We start from the raw sequence: 14,370 nt of genomic DNA on the forward strand, positions 1-14,370 counted from the left end.
CCGCCTGGCCCCGTGGCCTCGCGCGCCGCCTGCCCTCGTCCCACCCACGGCCGGGACCCTGTGCCGCTCGCCCTGGCTGGGCTCCCCGGGCCTGGCCCCGCTGGGTTTTTGGCAGCCCTCCCTTGTCCCAGCAGCAGGCTGTTTGTCTCCTTTTCTTGCCAGCTTTCTTCCCTGCCTGCTTTGCGCGCCGGTCGCTCAGCCGCCAAGGTCTGGGCCGTTCTCCATCCCACAAGGACCCCTGGAAGTTTCACACCTTAAAGCTTGCCCTCACTAACTGCTCCAACCCCTTGCAACGCTGAAACCCTCAGCAAGGATTTTTGCTTCTTTTTCTTTCCTTTTCAGCTGCTGAACCCCCTGGGTATTTTTCCACGGCTGGCTCTTCTGTAACACTACTCACGGGAAGAGCAGGAGAAACAAGATGTGCTTCCCGGTGTCCCTCCCAGCTGCCGGCTGGCAGCTTGGGGACTTCCTGAGGAAGGGCTTGTGTCCGGACGGAAGTACCTTAATAGCCCTAATGGATCTACCTCCACCGACAGACCTCGTCCCCCTCCAACCCATTTACATACTTGGCCTCTCCGGCATCCTGTGGTAATGAACTTGGTGATTTCATGCCCTCGTTCGGTTTCCAAAGCAGGTCTAGAATAGCACTGCTCTTGTCCATTCACTGACTGCTTGGCAAAGAAATCGGTGGGGTTCTCCGTAGCTGTGCGCCTTGCCTTCTCCAGTCAGATCTGGAAAGGTGAAGTCTGGCGTGATGCGTGAAGTCCCACTGGTGTCCGCTCACCGGCTGCGCCGCAGAGCTCACGTCCCGCGTCCCGGCTCAGAGCTCCACGAAGGGCCCACATCCAGGTCCCTCGCTCCCGCTCGTGGACATCGGACAAAAATGTCACCCATCGCCAAACAGCAATTCTTGTCTCTTCCTTGCAAAGGTAGGGAAAAAAACTCGTAAAGGAGGACTTGAGGAAAAATGAGCTTGGGAAAGCGATGTCACCCCAGCTCCGCAGGTGCCAGACCTTGCCCATGCAACTGCTGCCACCCTGGTGTCAGGTCAGAGCTGTGAAATGAGGGGGAGCCTCGAACCACCCAGCGGCCCCAGCAAAATACAGACCTGGGGCTGCCTAAATTTGGTGCTGGAGTGCAGAACTGTGGCAGCTCAGAGATATTTCCAGGCTAAAACTCAAGAGCAGCCTTTGAACAAGAGGTGTTGAGTTGTTCCCTGCACCGATCAGACTCTTCTGGCTTTAAGTTCTGGTGACCGAGAAGAATTAAACCGAAGGGACGACCCTTATTTCTAACATGCACCGTTTTCTGCGGAAACTCTGCAAAGCTCAAATACGAGGACATGGCCAGAGAAGTCGCAAGGGCTGGTCAGTGTTTTAACCCCATGTAAATCGCAACTGCATCTGGGAGGTGGCACGGAGAAAAACGTTTCCCAAGTCTCGGCTGTCAGCCGGCGTGGTGGCTTCACCCCGGGCCAGGGAGGCTGACCCGGGACCGGTCCGAGCTGTGGCACCTGCCTGCCTGGGCCGGCAGCCCCCGGCAGCCGCAGCCGAACCCAGGCTTGGAGGCAAATGGCAGCGCCTGCCGGCTTTCCTGCTGCACCCGCGCGTGTGCCGAGCTTCGAGTTAGTAAAGGTGCAATCGTGAGGTTGCGGATATTCAGGTGGGTGCCTGTGTGGGTGAAAAGACGCCGGGATGCTCAGCCCCGGTTAAGGATACAGGTAAGGATCAGGGATTGCCACAACCTGGGACTCTTGTATTCAGCATCTCTCTCATCACCCTGTGGTGAGAGGGCTAGTGAAGAGGGCTAGCCAGAATTTTGTTGCTGTTGTAGGAGCAGTTTTGCCAAAAACCGATGGTTTTCTGATGCTGGAATGTTGTAGTTCAGCTGTCTGGGGCTCTGCAGATTTTCATGGCATTGTGGCAGGGCCTGGCAGGGCTGTCCCCGGACCTGGACCTCGCGCTGGCCGGGGAAACTGGCCCTGACCCTCCTGAGAGCCTGTCTGAACAAAAAGCTCCGGGACCTGAGGAGTTTTCAATTAATCAGAAACATTAAAAAACTTTTTTTGGTCCAGAAGAGGGTCTCAAAAAATGGCTTTTCCTGTGAATCCCAGTCCTTTGCTCTCTGTCAGCCCCAACTGGGACTGTGCGCATGATCATGCCTCAGTTTCCCCATCAGGGCAGTTGGAAAGGGAGTACGTGTGTGCGTGTGCGCCTGTGTTGTGATGTGCACCAGTGTGGCGGGGTGCTGCTTTGCAGCGTGTCAGGGAACAGAGCCCTGGGAGCTGGAAGTGGCTGCAGACTGACAGAACAGGCTGCGTCCGTGTCCCTCCGCACGCAGCACAGAAATCCAGTGGTGTCGGCCCACGAGAAAACACACAAAGCTTGGCCAGGCTTTCAGCTGGCTGCGAGCAAGCTTTTGCTGTCATCCTGCCTCGTTCAGGTGGCTCTTGGATGGAGAGAGTCTGAGAAACGCTGCTGGAGATGCCAGCGGGGACGGGCTGCAGCCCTGTGTGCCGCAGCACGAGCGTCCTGCTCGCTCACCTCTGGACGACTCCATTTGCTCCCTGGGCAGTGGGATCCCAAACCCTTGGGCACCCTGCTCCCCTCCACAGGCAGCGGGTTCCCAAAGCCCTGAACAACTCGGTCCTCTCTAGGGCAGCGGGCTGCCGAAGCCCTGGGCATCCAGGGCTGGCTAGTGGTGGCCCATGGCTGGGAGAAGCTGTGCGTGCTCAGGGTGCACCTGGAAAAGCAGCCGGTGCCATGTGTTCCAGCCGTTTCCTGGCTGCCTGAGCTCATCTCCGCTTGCTCCAGCTCCGCCACGCCTGCCCAAGCCCAGCTCCCGGCTCCATCGCCCCCTCCACGACCCCGCGACCGGGCTGGCCAGGCCCGGCACGGCGTGGGACCCACAGGCAAAGGCTGGCTGGGCTTTGCTTGGCGCAGTCCCTGTAGGAAAGTGGTGTGAACGCCTCCGCGCTGCATAAATAAACCAGCCCAGCACGCTTCCCTCCCAGCAGCTCGGCCGGCCCTGCCCAGCCCGGCTGCGGCAGGATGTCCTTGTTTTCTGCCTGCAGGTTTGGGAGCGGGCAGGAAGCTCGTTTCCTCTCATTGCCTCTCTGCTCGGATCCTTCCTCCCCGGGATGCTGCGGCAAAACAAAGGACCCGAGAGTGGAGCAGGAGCAGCTTCTCCAGCTCTCCAGCCGTTCACGGGCCAGCAGGACCTGGGTCCTTGAGGTCCTCGAGGGGCTGCCGGATGCCGACGCCGTGCTCAGACCCAGCCGGGCCGGTGGAGAAGGGGCTGACGGCAGAGGCTGAAGCCATTGGGGGAAGCTGTACCCCAACAGCGGGACAGCCACCCCCCCAGACCCCTCACCAACAGCCTCCCTCCTTGCCATCTCTCACCACCCCATCACCTCCTGGAGACTCCCTCAAACCTGATTTAGGGCCGTGCTGTGGCAGCTGCATCAAATACAGAACACCTGCGATGTCACCCGCTCCCTGGGGACCTCCTGCACCATGCCACTGCCTCCCACATCCCCCTGATCTGTGTGACCCTGTGTGCCCCCTCGACCCCAGCGTGGCTCCGCAAGACCAGCCCTCGCCCAGGTGCCGGGTGCCCTAGTCCCCCTCCTGTGTCCCCTCTGATCTAGCCGGCCGCAGGTGACATTTCGTGCCTGTGCGGCACAGCGGGCGCAGACTTTTATCTCGGGCGATATTTCGCGCACTTGGCACAGCACCCAACCGGCTGTCTTTTTTTTGTGGCTGCGTTTGCACGTCAGCCTTATCAGAGCTGAGGAAAATGCCACGCGGGCTTTCCGCAGCTGGGATTTGCTTTGGCCAGAGGCCAGCCCTGCCAGCAGCACCGGGTGGGGGGGGACCTGCCCCACCGGCCAGCGGCTTCCTGGCGTTACGCGGCCATAAACACTCCCCAACGGTCGGTGGGAGCTGCTGGCGGGATGCTCCCGGGTCTGGGACTTTCCAGGTAGCCGGGTCATGCTGCGCACGGAGGGTTTGCAGCCTGGGGTGCCTTGAAAAGTTGTGACCTTGGCTTAAACTCCGCACTCCTTAAAAATTATCATTTTTCTTTTGGGGCCTCTGGGCAGTATCCCTATATCCATCGGTAGCCGGTGGGCTGCAAAATATGTTTTGAAAACAAGTGCTCACACTGACTCTCCCCAAATGGGGTCGCTCCTGGAAGGGGGCGGTTAAGCAGGACATCTGCTCCCGTGACTTCATGCGACCTCGGGGTCGGTCCCACAGCGGGATGGACTCCAGGCTGCCACCCTGTCTCCGTGGGAAATGCTCTTGCACAGGAGCGGCAGCCCCGGCACAGCTCCCAGATCCCCAACTCTCAGCGAGAGGGGAGGACGCTGGCCTGCGTGGGGACACAGATGTCCCCACCGCCTGGTGGGTGACGGGGGCTCAGCTTCACTTACCCGTTTCCAGCTCGTCCCTCCACCCTGCAGAGCAGGACGGGGATGTGTGTGCACCAGGGGACAAACCAGCCCCAAAACCCCTTCTTCTTCTGGGTTCTCCGGCCGCTAGCACCCAGCAAACATGCCAGCCAAGTCCTTAGGACAAAGAGGGAATGTCCTGCCCAGCGGATGACATTCTGCCCTGCCACAGCCACCAGCAAACCAACCTCTCAGTCTCTCCACGGGCAGTTATTTCCAGCCATTTCCACTCCCCCCCCGCCGGAGAGCCCTCGGGCTGACGGCATCTGACTCCGTTTTGACATTTCCAGTGAAGCCGAGAAAGGCCGCGTGTGTCTCGGCACACAGAGCACCCTTCTCCGCCCGGCGCCCTGCAGCCGGCAGGTTCCCGGCCGCCGGGGATCTGGCGAGGGCCGGGGCAGTGCAGCAGGACCTTCCCGGCGGGAATGGCATAGATCTGCCATTGAAAGGCAGCAGAAAAGCCTTTCTGTGCCGTCGCCCGAAGCGGCGCATCTGGTCCCAGCGTACAATCGGGCTATTGAGTCGGCGACAGTGGAGCGGGGCCAAGGAGATGAGCTTCCCTGCTCCTTCCCCTCCGTGGGCTGGTTTGGAGCCTGAATCCTCATCCTGGCTGTTGCTTTCTGCTGTCAAATCTCTGCTGGCAACTTCCCACCCCATCCGCCGGACAGAAATAGGTTGCCCAAGTGTGGCACCATTGCCACCGCCTCCAAGAGCTCCATCCTGGTCAACCTCGTCCGGGGAGGCCAGGCATCCTGGCTACCACGGCCAAGGAAATGGCCCCGCTGCCGGCACCCAGCTGTTTTTTTCTTTGCTGGCAAGCGGAGAGGAGCTAGGCGGCGGCCGATCTACAGGAGGTTTTTCTGCAGATGATGCATGGTGAAGTCGGGGCCTCCTAACTTGCTGGCCCAAGCCCACCTGCACCTCGGGGACAGGGTCAGCTCTGCGGGGACATGGGGAGCAGCCGGGCATGCAGGACCTGCGTCCCTCCTCCCTTGAGGAGCAGGACAAGAGGGACAGCGTGGCTCGGCCCCGCAGCCACAGGACACGGGGCAGGGGAGCACCCGCAGCACTACCGGCACCCAGGGGCTGCTGGGCTGAGCACTGTGGGTGGCAGGGGTGCTGCTCTGGCCCTCCCAGCACTGCTTCAGGGTGGAGCAGCACCCACGGGGGATGCAACACAGGCTCTGGGTGCTGACCCACATCAAAGCCAAGTGAGTTGCGGGGAGCACGAAGCTGAGAAAGGGTCCCCCGAATCGATGTGGCTTCCAGGAGATGGGGAGCAGAAGCCTTGCCGAGTGCCGGAGCAGCGGCTGGTGCAGACTGTCCGGCCCCGCTCTGAGCAGGACGGCAACGCCATGGGGCGGCCGAAGGGCCCCGAGCCCCACGTTTCACCACGCCTCGGCCCAGGGCAGGGGGGAGCGGAGGCGGCAGCGGGGGGAGCTGGGGGAGGGCACCACAGCGGAGCTGGGGTTGGGGTGCCACGGGGAGAGGTGTCGGGCTCGCTGGCGAGGTGGGCAGTGCATCGGGGTCCTGCCCAGCGTGAACCCCTGGGGCTGGGGCCGGGGGGGCTTTGGGAGAAGGTCGCGGCAGTCAGTGGGAGCAGCTGTGATGCAGTGACGGGGTGATGGGGTGATGCAGTGACGGGATGACGGGGTGATGGGGTGACAGGGTGATGGGGTGACGGGGTGATGGGGTGACAGGGTGACGGGGTGATGATGTGACAGCGTGGCGGTACCCCCACGCTCGCAGATCCGGCAGTGCAGCGTCCCCAGCCGCCCCCTCCCACCACCCGGGTCCCCCTGGCCCCTTCCCCGCTCCCGGGGGGCGGCTGCTGGTGGCCCCCGCAGGGCTCCGGGCGCCCGCGCAGGCGGCGGCTGCCCCCGGCACTGGGCCGGGCCGGCCGGCAGGGGGCGGTGCCGCCCCGGGAACCGCCTCGCCGCCGCGGGGAGGGGCGCCGGGCTGCGGGGGGCGAGGCGGGGGGGGGGGTCGGGGGGTGCACGGGCTGGGAGCTGGCGGTGGGTGCTGGGTGTACGGGCTTGGTGCATGGGCTGGGTGCTGAAGGTGGGTGCTGGGTGCATGGGCCTGGTGCATGGGGTGGGTGCTGGAGGTGGGTGCTGGGTGCATGGGGTGGGTGTATGGGTTGGGTGCATGGGGTGGGTGCTGGAAGTGGGTGCTGGAGGTGGGTGCTGGGTGCATGGGGTGGGTGTATGGGTTGGGTGCATGGGCTGGGTGCTGGAGGTGGGTGCTGGAGGTGGGTGCTGGGTGCATGGGGTGGGTGTATGGGGTGGGTGCATGGGGTGGGTGCTGAAGGTGGGTGCTGGGTGTATGGGCCTGGTGCATGGGCTGGGTGCTGGAGGTGGGTGCTGGGTGCATGGGGTGGGTGTATGGGGTGGGTGCTGGAGGTGGGTGCTGGAGGTGGGTGCTGGGTGCATGGGGTGGGTGTATGGGGTTGGTGCATGGGCTGGGTGCTGGAGGTGGGTGCTGGGTGTATGGGCTGGGTGCATGGGGTGGGTGCTGAAGGTGGGTGCTGGGTGCATGGGGTGGGTGCACGGGCTGGGTGCTGGGTCTATGGGCTTGGTGCATGGGGTGGGTGCTGGAGGTGGGTGCTGGGTGCATGGGGTGGGTGTATGGGGTGGGTGCATGGGGTGGGTGCTGGAAGTGGGTGCTGGAGGTGGGTGCTGGGTGTATGGGCTAGATGCATGGGGTGGGTGCATGAGGTGGGTGCTGGGTGCATGGGATATATGCATAGGGTGGATGCTGGGCATGGGTGCTTGTGGTGGGTGCATAGGTGGGTGCTGGAGGTGTGTGGGGGTGTCAAGGGCAGGTGCCTGAGGTGGGGGCATGGGATGGGTGAGAGGATGGGTGCTGGAGGTGGTGAAGGGGTGCATGCATAGGATGGGAGCCTGAGACGGGTGCTGGAGGTGGGTGAGAGGGTTGGGTGCTGGAAGTGAGTGCATGGGTTGGGTACTGGAGGCGGGTGCGTGGGGACAGGAGGCAGCCAGGCCCTGCCAGGAGGTGAGGGCAAGACCTCTTCACAGCTGGTGGGACAGTGACAGGAGGGACAAGAGGCCACACAGCCTAGGTCAGGGCAAAGAAGCTTTTTGTCCCCCACCCTAACCTACGCAGCCCCTCAGTGGCTGCTCCCAAATGCCTGACCACAGCATGGGGTGACACGGAGAGATGGAGACATGAGGGAGAGGGAAGCAGAAGGCCCCAAATGGTATCTCCCACTCCAGAGCCTGCAACGCTGTTCTGCACCGTGCGTTTTGCCATGCATACGTGGGGCCGGCAAACAGCCCCCAATGTCTGTGCAGGGGCAGAGCACTCCTTCCCCGGGGGTGACTGCCACGACGGGCTCATCCCAGGGTGCTGAGGATGCTCCACCGCCTAAAACCTCTCCAGCAGACAAACGGCAGCTCTATGTAGCTAATGGTCACTTTTTTTTGGGGGGGGAGGTTACTGCCATGCTGTTTTTCTCCCCCAGATGATGCCCAAAGCAGTGGAGTGGATGCTTGGGGACAAGGACATGTGGCAGCCCTCGGGGAAAGCAAAGCTGGAGCTGTCTGAGCTCTGCTGCAGAGCGCGGGGTGCGGGGGTGCCCGGCCATCAATCATTTAGTGCTGTTAATTTTTAATGTGTAAAAATCTCTTTAAGTAAGGAGCCTGCCGCAGAGCGAGGCTGATGATTAATTCAGGGAGTGACGCACGGAGGCGAGCGCTGGGCCTGGCCACAACGTGCGGGGGGTCCCGCTGCTGGGGAGCGGCCACGAAGCATGCGAGGAGGCTGGGAAGGGACGGACCTCCCGCGGGGCTGGTGTCACAGGGCCACAGATAAGCGATGCTGCTGTGGCACTGACCGGTGTCCACCCCGGGACTGGTGGATATTCCTGCCGCAGCCCCGGAGGTGCCACATGTGCCCCTGTTGGAGGATTTTGGGGGGTTACGAAGCCAGGAGCTGCTCACAGCGGGGTCTCCCTGCTCCGGTGATGCCGCTGTTGGTGTCAGAGGCTGAGGGCTCTGGCAGCCCCTCCATGCTGGCCTCCCCTCAGGGCCCCCACCCCATTTCCAGCCTGCAGCTGTATTCCAGTAAATGCACAAATGAATAACAGCACAGGAATAACGCGCTGCTGGCGGCCGGTCTCACTGCACACACTGCACCTCCTCACCCGGCTCATCATCCCCCGTGGGGTGAGAAGACCCCAACCCTCCTATGGTGGCCTTGGAGAAGATGAGCCGAATCAAGAGACCATTAGCGGGGTACGAGATAACCAGAGAATAACCCATAAATAGCAGGAGGATGGGGAGAAAAAGCATTGACTGAGGGTGTCTTGCTCCAGCAAATGGCCTGGCCACGCTGCCCACGCCCAGCCACGGCGCAGCGCAAGGGTAGGGCTGATGCAGCCGTCGGAAACCGGCTGCAAAGCCCCAGCTGTCGAGTGCCTGGCAGGTTCAGGCATGACGGGAGAAGACCGAAGTGCATCAAACCCAGCTTAGTCAACCCCTCCCACAGCTCCCACATCCCGCCAGCATCCCCTGGAGCTCCACCAAAGCCCTCCTTTTTCAGCCGTGGCCAGATCCTGGCAGCACAGGGTGTCCCCGGGGAGCCGTGGTAGTGGAAGGGCACGCGTGGCGATGCTCAAACACAGCTGCTGCCTTTCAGAAGTAGATGGAGAAGGTATTATTATATATCTATGTTATTGAAAACTGTGTTTCTCCAACAGCTTTTCAACCTCCAAGCTTTAGCTTCAAGTATTTGGCGAGCTGACCTCAGCTTTCCTATCTTCTGGTTAAAAGGCAATTAATTGGGGATGTCTCATTTGAAGGGCAGGGATGGGATCTACCCCACAGGGAACCCTCGCAGGTATTTTTAGCTTTGATGAGTGCTGGCAACGGTGCAGCGAGGGATTTTTCCAGTGTCTTATACGCCTCTTGTGAGACATATCGGTACGACCACGGCACAGGGACAGCCAGCCCGATGCGTGGCTTTGGGGGGGACCAGTGGCAAGAAGAGCAATGGCAATAATCAAAGTCACATTGAGAAACACCGTGGCATCCAGGACCGCTGTAAAAAGCACTGATGCTCTGCTTTGGCTCTGAGGTTTTCGTTGCCAAGGCCTCTGCAAATGTGGCCCATGGTCAGGCAGGAGGGGAGCGGGGAGGGGAGCCCACGGAAACCTGCCGCTCTGCACGAACGCAAAGAAATCAAGTGGATTTGCAAGTCCCCAAATTCCACATGCTCCGCAGAGGAAGGAGTGATAATGGAAGGGCTCTGCTTTCGGGAAGGCGAGTTTAAATAATTAAGAGGAATAGTGAGGTGGAAACGAATGTGCAGAAGGTTTGGGGCTCCCTGGAAGGAAGCGGAGATTAAAGGAACGGCCTTGCTACAATATTCATAAAGCTCTGAAGGCAACCGCACGAGTGCCTGGAAGAAGGGTTATTGCGTGAGCTCGTCTCCTCCGGAGACCCCGGCCGGGCAGCCAGCGCAAGCGTGGGAGGACGTGGCTGGCCCTGGGGTGCTCGGGGTGTTTAGGGGGTAGCAGTTCTCGTGGCTCTTTGCTAACGGTGCCATGTGCTGGAGGATGCCTCAATCCAGCCCAGCCCCAGGCGATCAGGGGGCTTGTGCCCACCCTCAGCGCCTTTCCCTGCATTATGGATTTTATTTATTCCTTTTCCTTCGCCAGGGATGAAGAGCTGGGAAAGTCTGTGTGGGAATGGGTCAAACCCTAAACTTTTTTGGTGGACCGACAGCTGGGACACCGGTGGCTCATGCACTGGTACTGGTATGGGGTATTTGTGCTGGGGATGGTGTTGGGCATCAGTGCTTCGATGCTGGGGATCAGCATTGGGTACTGGTGCTGGTACTGAGGATTGGTACTGGGAATGGTACTGGGTATCAATCCTAAGTCTTGGTCCTGGTACTGGGGATGAGCATTTGGTGTTGGTCCTGGTACTGGGTATGGGGTGCCGGTAATGGGTGTTGATAGTGGTACTTGCCTTTAGTTTGCCAGGTCTGTATATCCAACGTTGCTCCAGTGTCTTGTGCTTGCAAAACCTCGGCAATGTCCCGCTCTCCCCCAGGCCAGACATGGCTGCGCTGTGCAGGGAGCACTGTCCCCCTGTGTAGCCCCCGAACCCTGGGATCCTGCACGTGCAGATGCAGCTTTTGGGCTGTTTCTCGGGAGATCACACTTCATTTTAACATTGTCCACCTTGGACTTTCCATTAACATATCGCCAAGAACCGGGTGCATTTTCCACCTTGGGTGCATCCCTGGTGTCCTGGTGTGAGCTGCTTGTCCTATCCCAGGGGGAAAGAGGGATCCCCAGCCCTGTCCCAGTGTAACCCCCTTTCCTGACACCCCGAGGGAAGGGTGTCTCCCAAGACCGAAGGAACTGGCCCCAACCTGAGCTTTCTGATGTGAGTCCTCCACAGCAATGGGGAAACGCTACAGAAACTCCAGTCTTCAGTCCAGGACTCGTGGAAGCGTCACCTAACGAACCAGGAGCGATCCACCAGCAGACTGCAGTGGGAAGGAGGGTAAACGGTGCTGACTCTGCCCTGGGAGCCGGGGCGGGAGGTGGGGATGCTCCCTGGAGGGTATCGGTAAGCTCAAGGATGTCTCTTTGAGCACAGTCTGTTACTACCACCCCAGCTGCAAACAGATTTGCTGCTGATTTTCACTGCCTCCAATCAAACTGAGAATTTCTCCGGGCAGCGTTGACAAAACTCCCCAAATTTGCTGTTTTCCTTGCTCAGAAACAAGGGTAGGAGCTTGTGCAAACCACAAAGAGCTGATCTTTCTTGCATTTCTTCTTTCCATGCATTCCCTGTGTTTGGGGGGGCTTGGCTGGCACAGCACAGCACGAAGCAGAGCCATGAACATCTGGAACACTTTTTAGATAGAAGAACTTAACGTGCCTGGCCTTTTTGGCTGCTAACTCATTGGTGAGCCCAGGCTTTGTCTCCTGAGGGATTTCCATTCCCAGCATTGCCATGGAACGCTCTGCCAGCAAACGGCCGGCACAGTTGCCTCTGGTCTCTCTGCTGATCATCTCCAGCACACGGCTCCGGGGCTCAGCAGACGCTGCTCCAAGCGTGCCGCGGCCAGTCCCGATCTCGCAGTGCATTTACACACGTGCTTGATGTGAAGTAAGTGAGCAGTAGCTGTTCTCCAAAGTGCTGGTGCCTGTGCATGGCTTTAACTGTGCTGTCTTAGGCCCTAAATGCTCAATAAATGCCTTTGGGAAATGCATGCTTTGCGAATGTGTGCTTGTCTGGAGTTGCGTTTTTTCAGAGGAAATCCAAGTAAGCCGCTGCCTTTTCTTCCCAGTGGGCAGAGGAGAATTTTTGCCTGGTTTGAGATGCCTGCAGACATTTATCGCTGTGTTAATGTGAAGTCTGGCATGCTTCTCCGTGGCCACTGGTACAGAAAATCTGCCCCCCCAGTGGGTGCATGCTTGCTCTCTGCTCGCTGGGCTCTGCTCCACACCAGCCCATCGTCATCTTGCTCAGTCACTGGCCACCCCACATCATGCGAAAGACCTGTCAAATCATTTAGTTGCTGCTAGGGTTACAAAATCCCATAGAGTTTCCGCAGGAGAGGCACGGCAGAGCCTGCAGGCGGGCTGTCGGTGGCGATGGGGGATGCAGATACAGGAAAAAGCAGCCTGACGATGCGGTCTGCAGCCCATTTTCCTCTCCCTCCCCAAACCAGGCTTTGCCTCATGGGTGGTTGTGATGGTTCAAGGCAGTGGGAACCTCCTTCATGCCGTGCGGAGTGATGAGATGCTGTGAGATGTGGGGGCAGTCGGGTGCGATGGGAGCTGCTGGCCCGGGATGATGCAAGGACGTGTGAGCAGGACCAAGCTTCTGGGGTCTTGCAGGATTTTTCAGGGACCAGCGGCAAACTCCAGGCTAAAGGGGGATCTCTGCTGAGACTGGGATGCGAGGAGGAGGAGGGGCGGAGAGCAAAGCAGCTGCCACCCTGGGAGTGGGCAGCGGGATTAGTGATGCCGGAGAGGCAGAAGGGCTGTGGCATGAAGACATCCCTGTTTTTCCCCAACCCCTGTGGCTGCCTGCAGCGTGTCAGGGAGCTCTGCTGGCCTTGGGGGGGAAAACCACGCTGCACCTCGAGGAGCGCAGCCTTCAGCCTTGTGGTCCCGGCGTGCCCAAGCCCAGCCATGGGGGCTGCTCAGCACAGGAGCCACTCTGCAGTATGGCTTTCTGATCTCCATCACCACAGAGATGGGTACTAATGGGGTGGGCTGTTAATGAGGTTCCTGGGTGCTTGCTCACCCTCCTCCCGCTGTGCCTCAGTGGATGCCATGGTGCAGCTGGCAGTGGGCTCAGGGCTGCCCCTGCCTCTCCCCATGTCCCAAAGCCCTCGGGGACAGGAGCCCCTGGTGTCCCAGGGCACTCTGGCAGGGTGAGGGCAGACTGGATTTGTACGAGCTGGGGCCATCCTCCTGCTCTCTGCCCTCAGCGAAGGAGCTGATGGGGCGATGCCGATGGCACATGGAGTGTTGTCACACCAGGGGCACCGCACACCACCTCCTGCACTCGACCTGCTCCATTACTGGGACACAGCCAAGGTGGACTCCCCCAAATTCGCACCTTTCTCCTCCAAATCTTCCAGCTGGGGAGAGGACCCGGGGGGAGGATCCTGGAGGGGGTCCACATGCATCCATGGTGCAGAGCCCTGTCCCAGGGTGGGGAGTGAGGGATGCCCCAGGGCCCATCTCCCCTTGCCTGGGGGCCACAATCCCCCCCAGCCCCCTGCCCAGGCCAAGCCCCGGGGGGCTGAGGTTCCTGCCAGATGGGAAGTCCTGACCGCTGCCTCCTGCCAGATTTCTGCTACCTGCCGTGGCATTCAAGGTAGCTGCAAAGCATCCCACGTGCTGCCAGCAGCCTTCGGGTGGGAACAGCACACCCAAAGTCTTTCCCTCCATTCAAACCGGGAAGCCAATCTTTCTTCTTGGGTTTATTGCTCTTGAAGTTGGGCTCTTGAAGCTGTCCCTTGCTTATGCTCTGCTCATATTAAACCATGACACCGAGATGTGTGCCCAGGGTGAAGTTGGAAGGAAAGCAACGTGCAGAACCCAAAATATAGTGGGAAATAGCCTAAAACTCCCTGGTAATTAAGCAAGGAAATGGTGTCAGCTTATTTATAGGAGCTTCTTGCAGTGGAGGCATTGTACTTGCTTCTCAGCCCTGGGGGGAGTGTCTGATGCTGGGGAAAACAGCCTTAAACCTCCATTTCCGAAGGGCCTCCTACACCGGAGTAGGGCAGAGGCTGAGCCCTGTGGTTTAAGCAAGGGTGACCCCAGGGGCACAGCTGAACCCAAGACGTTTAAGGGGATATCAGGACTTTTATGAAAGCCCGTGTTAGTCTTGGATGGTAAAAGCCCTTCCCGCTGCTCCAGCCACAGCCCCAGCAAATGCTCTGTGCCTGGAACTGGGATGGAACCGGGCAGCAAGACCCTCCTGCCAGGCTGCTTTTGGCCTCTCACCCCCGGGGTGGGCAGAGCTCTGTCTCCATCACCCCCACAGCAAGTGGGTCCTGGGGGATGCAATGGCGATGCCACCATGCCCAGGGCCCTGCCTGGCGTGGGGGTTTCGCAGACACTATCCACGCTGGAGCGGGGCCGGCCGGGGGTCTCTGCAGCGAGGGGAGCAAAGGATGGGGCAGCAAAAGCTGCTTAAGGGATTTGAATTCTTAATCCCCATTAGAAATTAATGTCCAAATCCCTGGAGTGATGGCAAATCCCACCCCAGAAGTTCATTTTTCTTCAAAACAAAAAGAAACACAAGCTGCAGCATGCGGGACCAGCAGCCCAGGAGTCGGGCTGGCCAAGGTCACCCGCAGCCCTGGGCCACCCGCCGTGGGGCACCCATGGGCACCGTTTGGGGACAGCCACC

Source organism: Gavia stellata, chromosome 32 (genome assembly GCF_030936135.1).
Source record: "Gavia stellata isolate bGavSte3 chromosome 32, bGavSte3.hap2, whole genome shotgun sequence".
In the NCBI taxonomy this organism is placed as follows: Eukaryota; Metazoa; Chordata; class Aves; order Gaviiformes; family Gaviidae; genus Gavia; species Gavia stellata.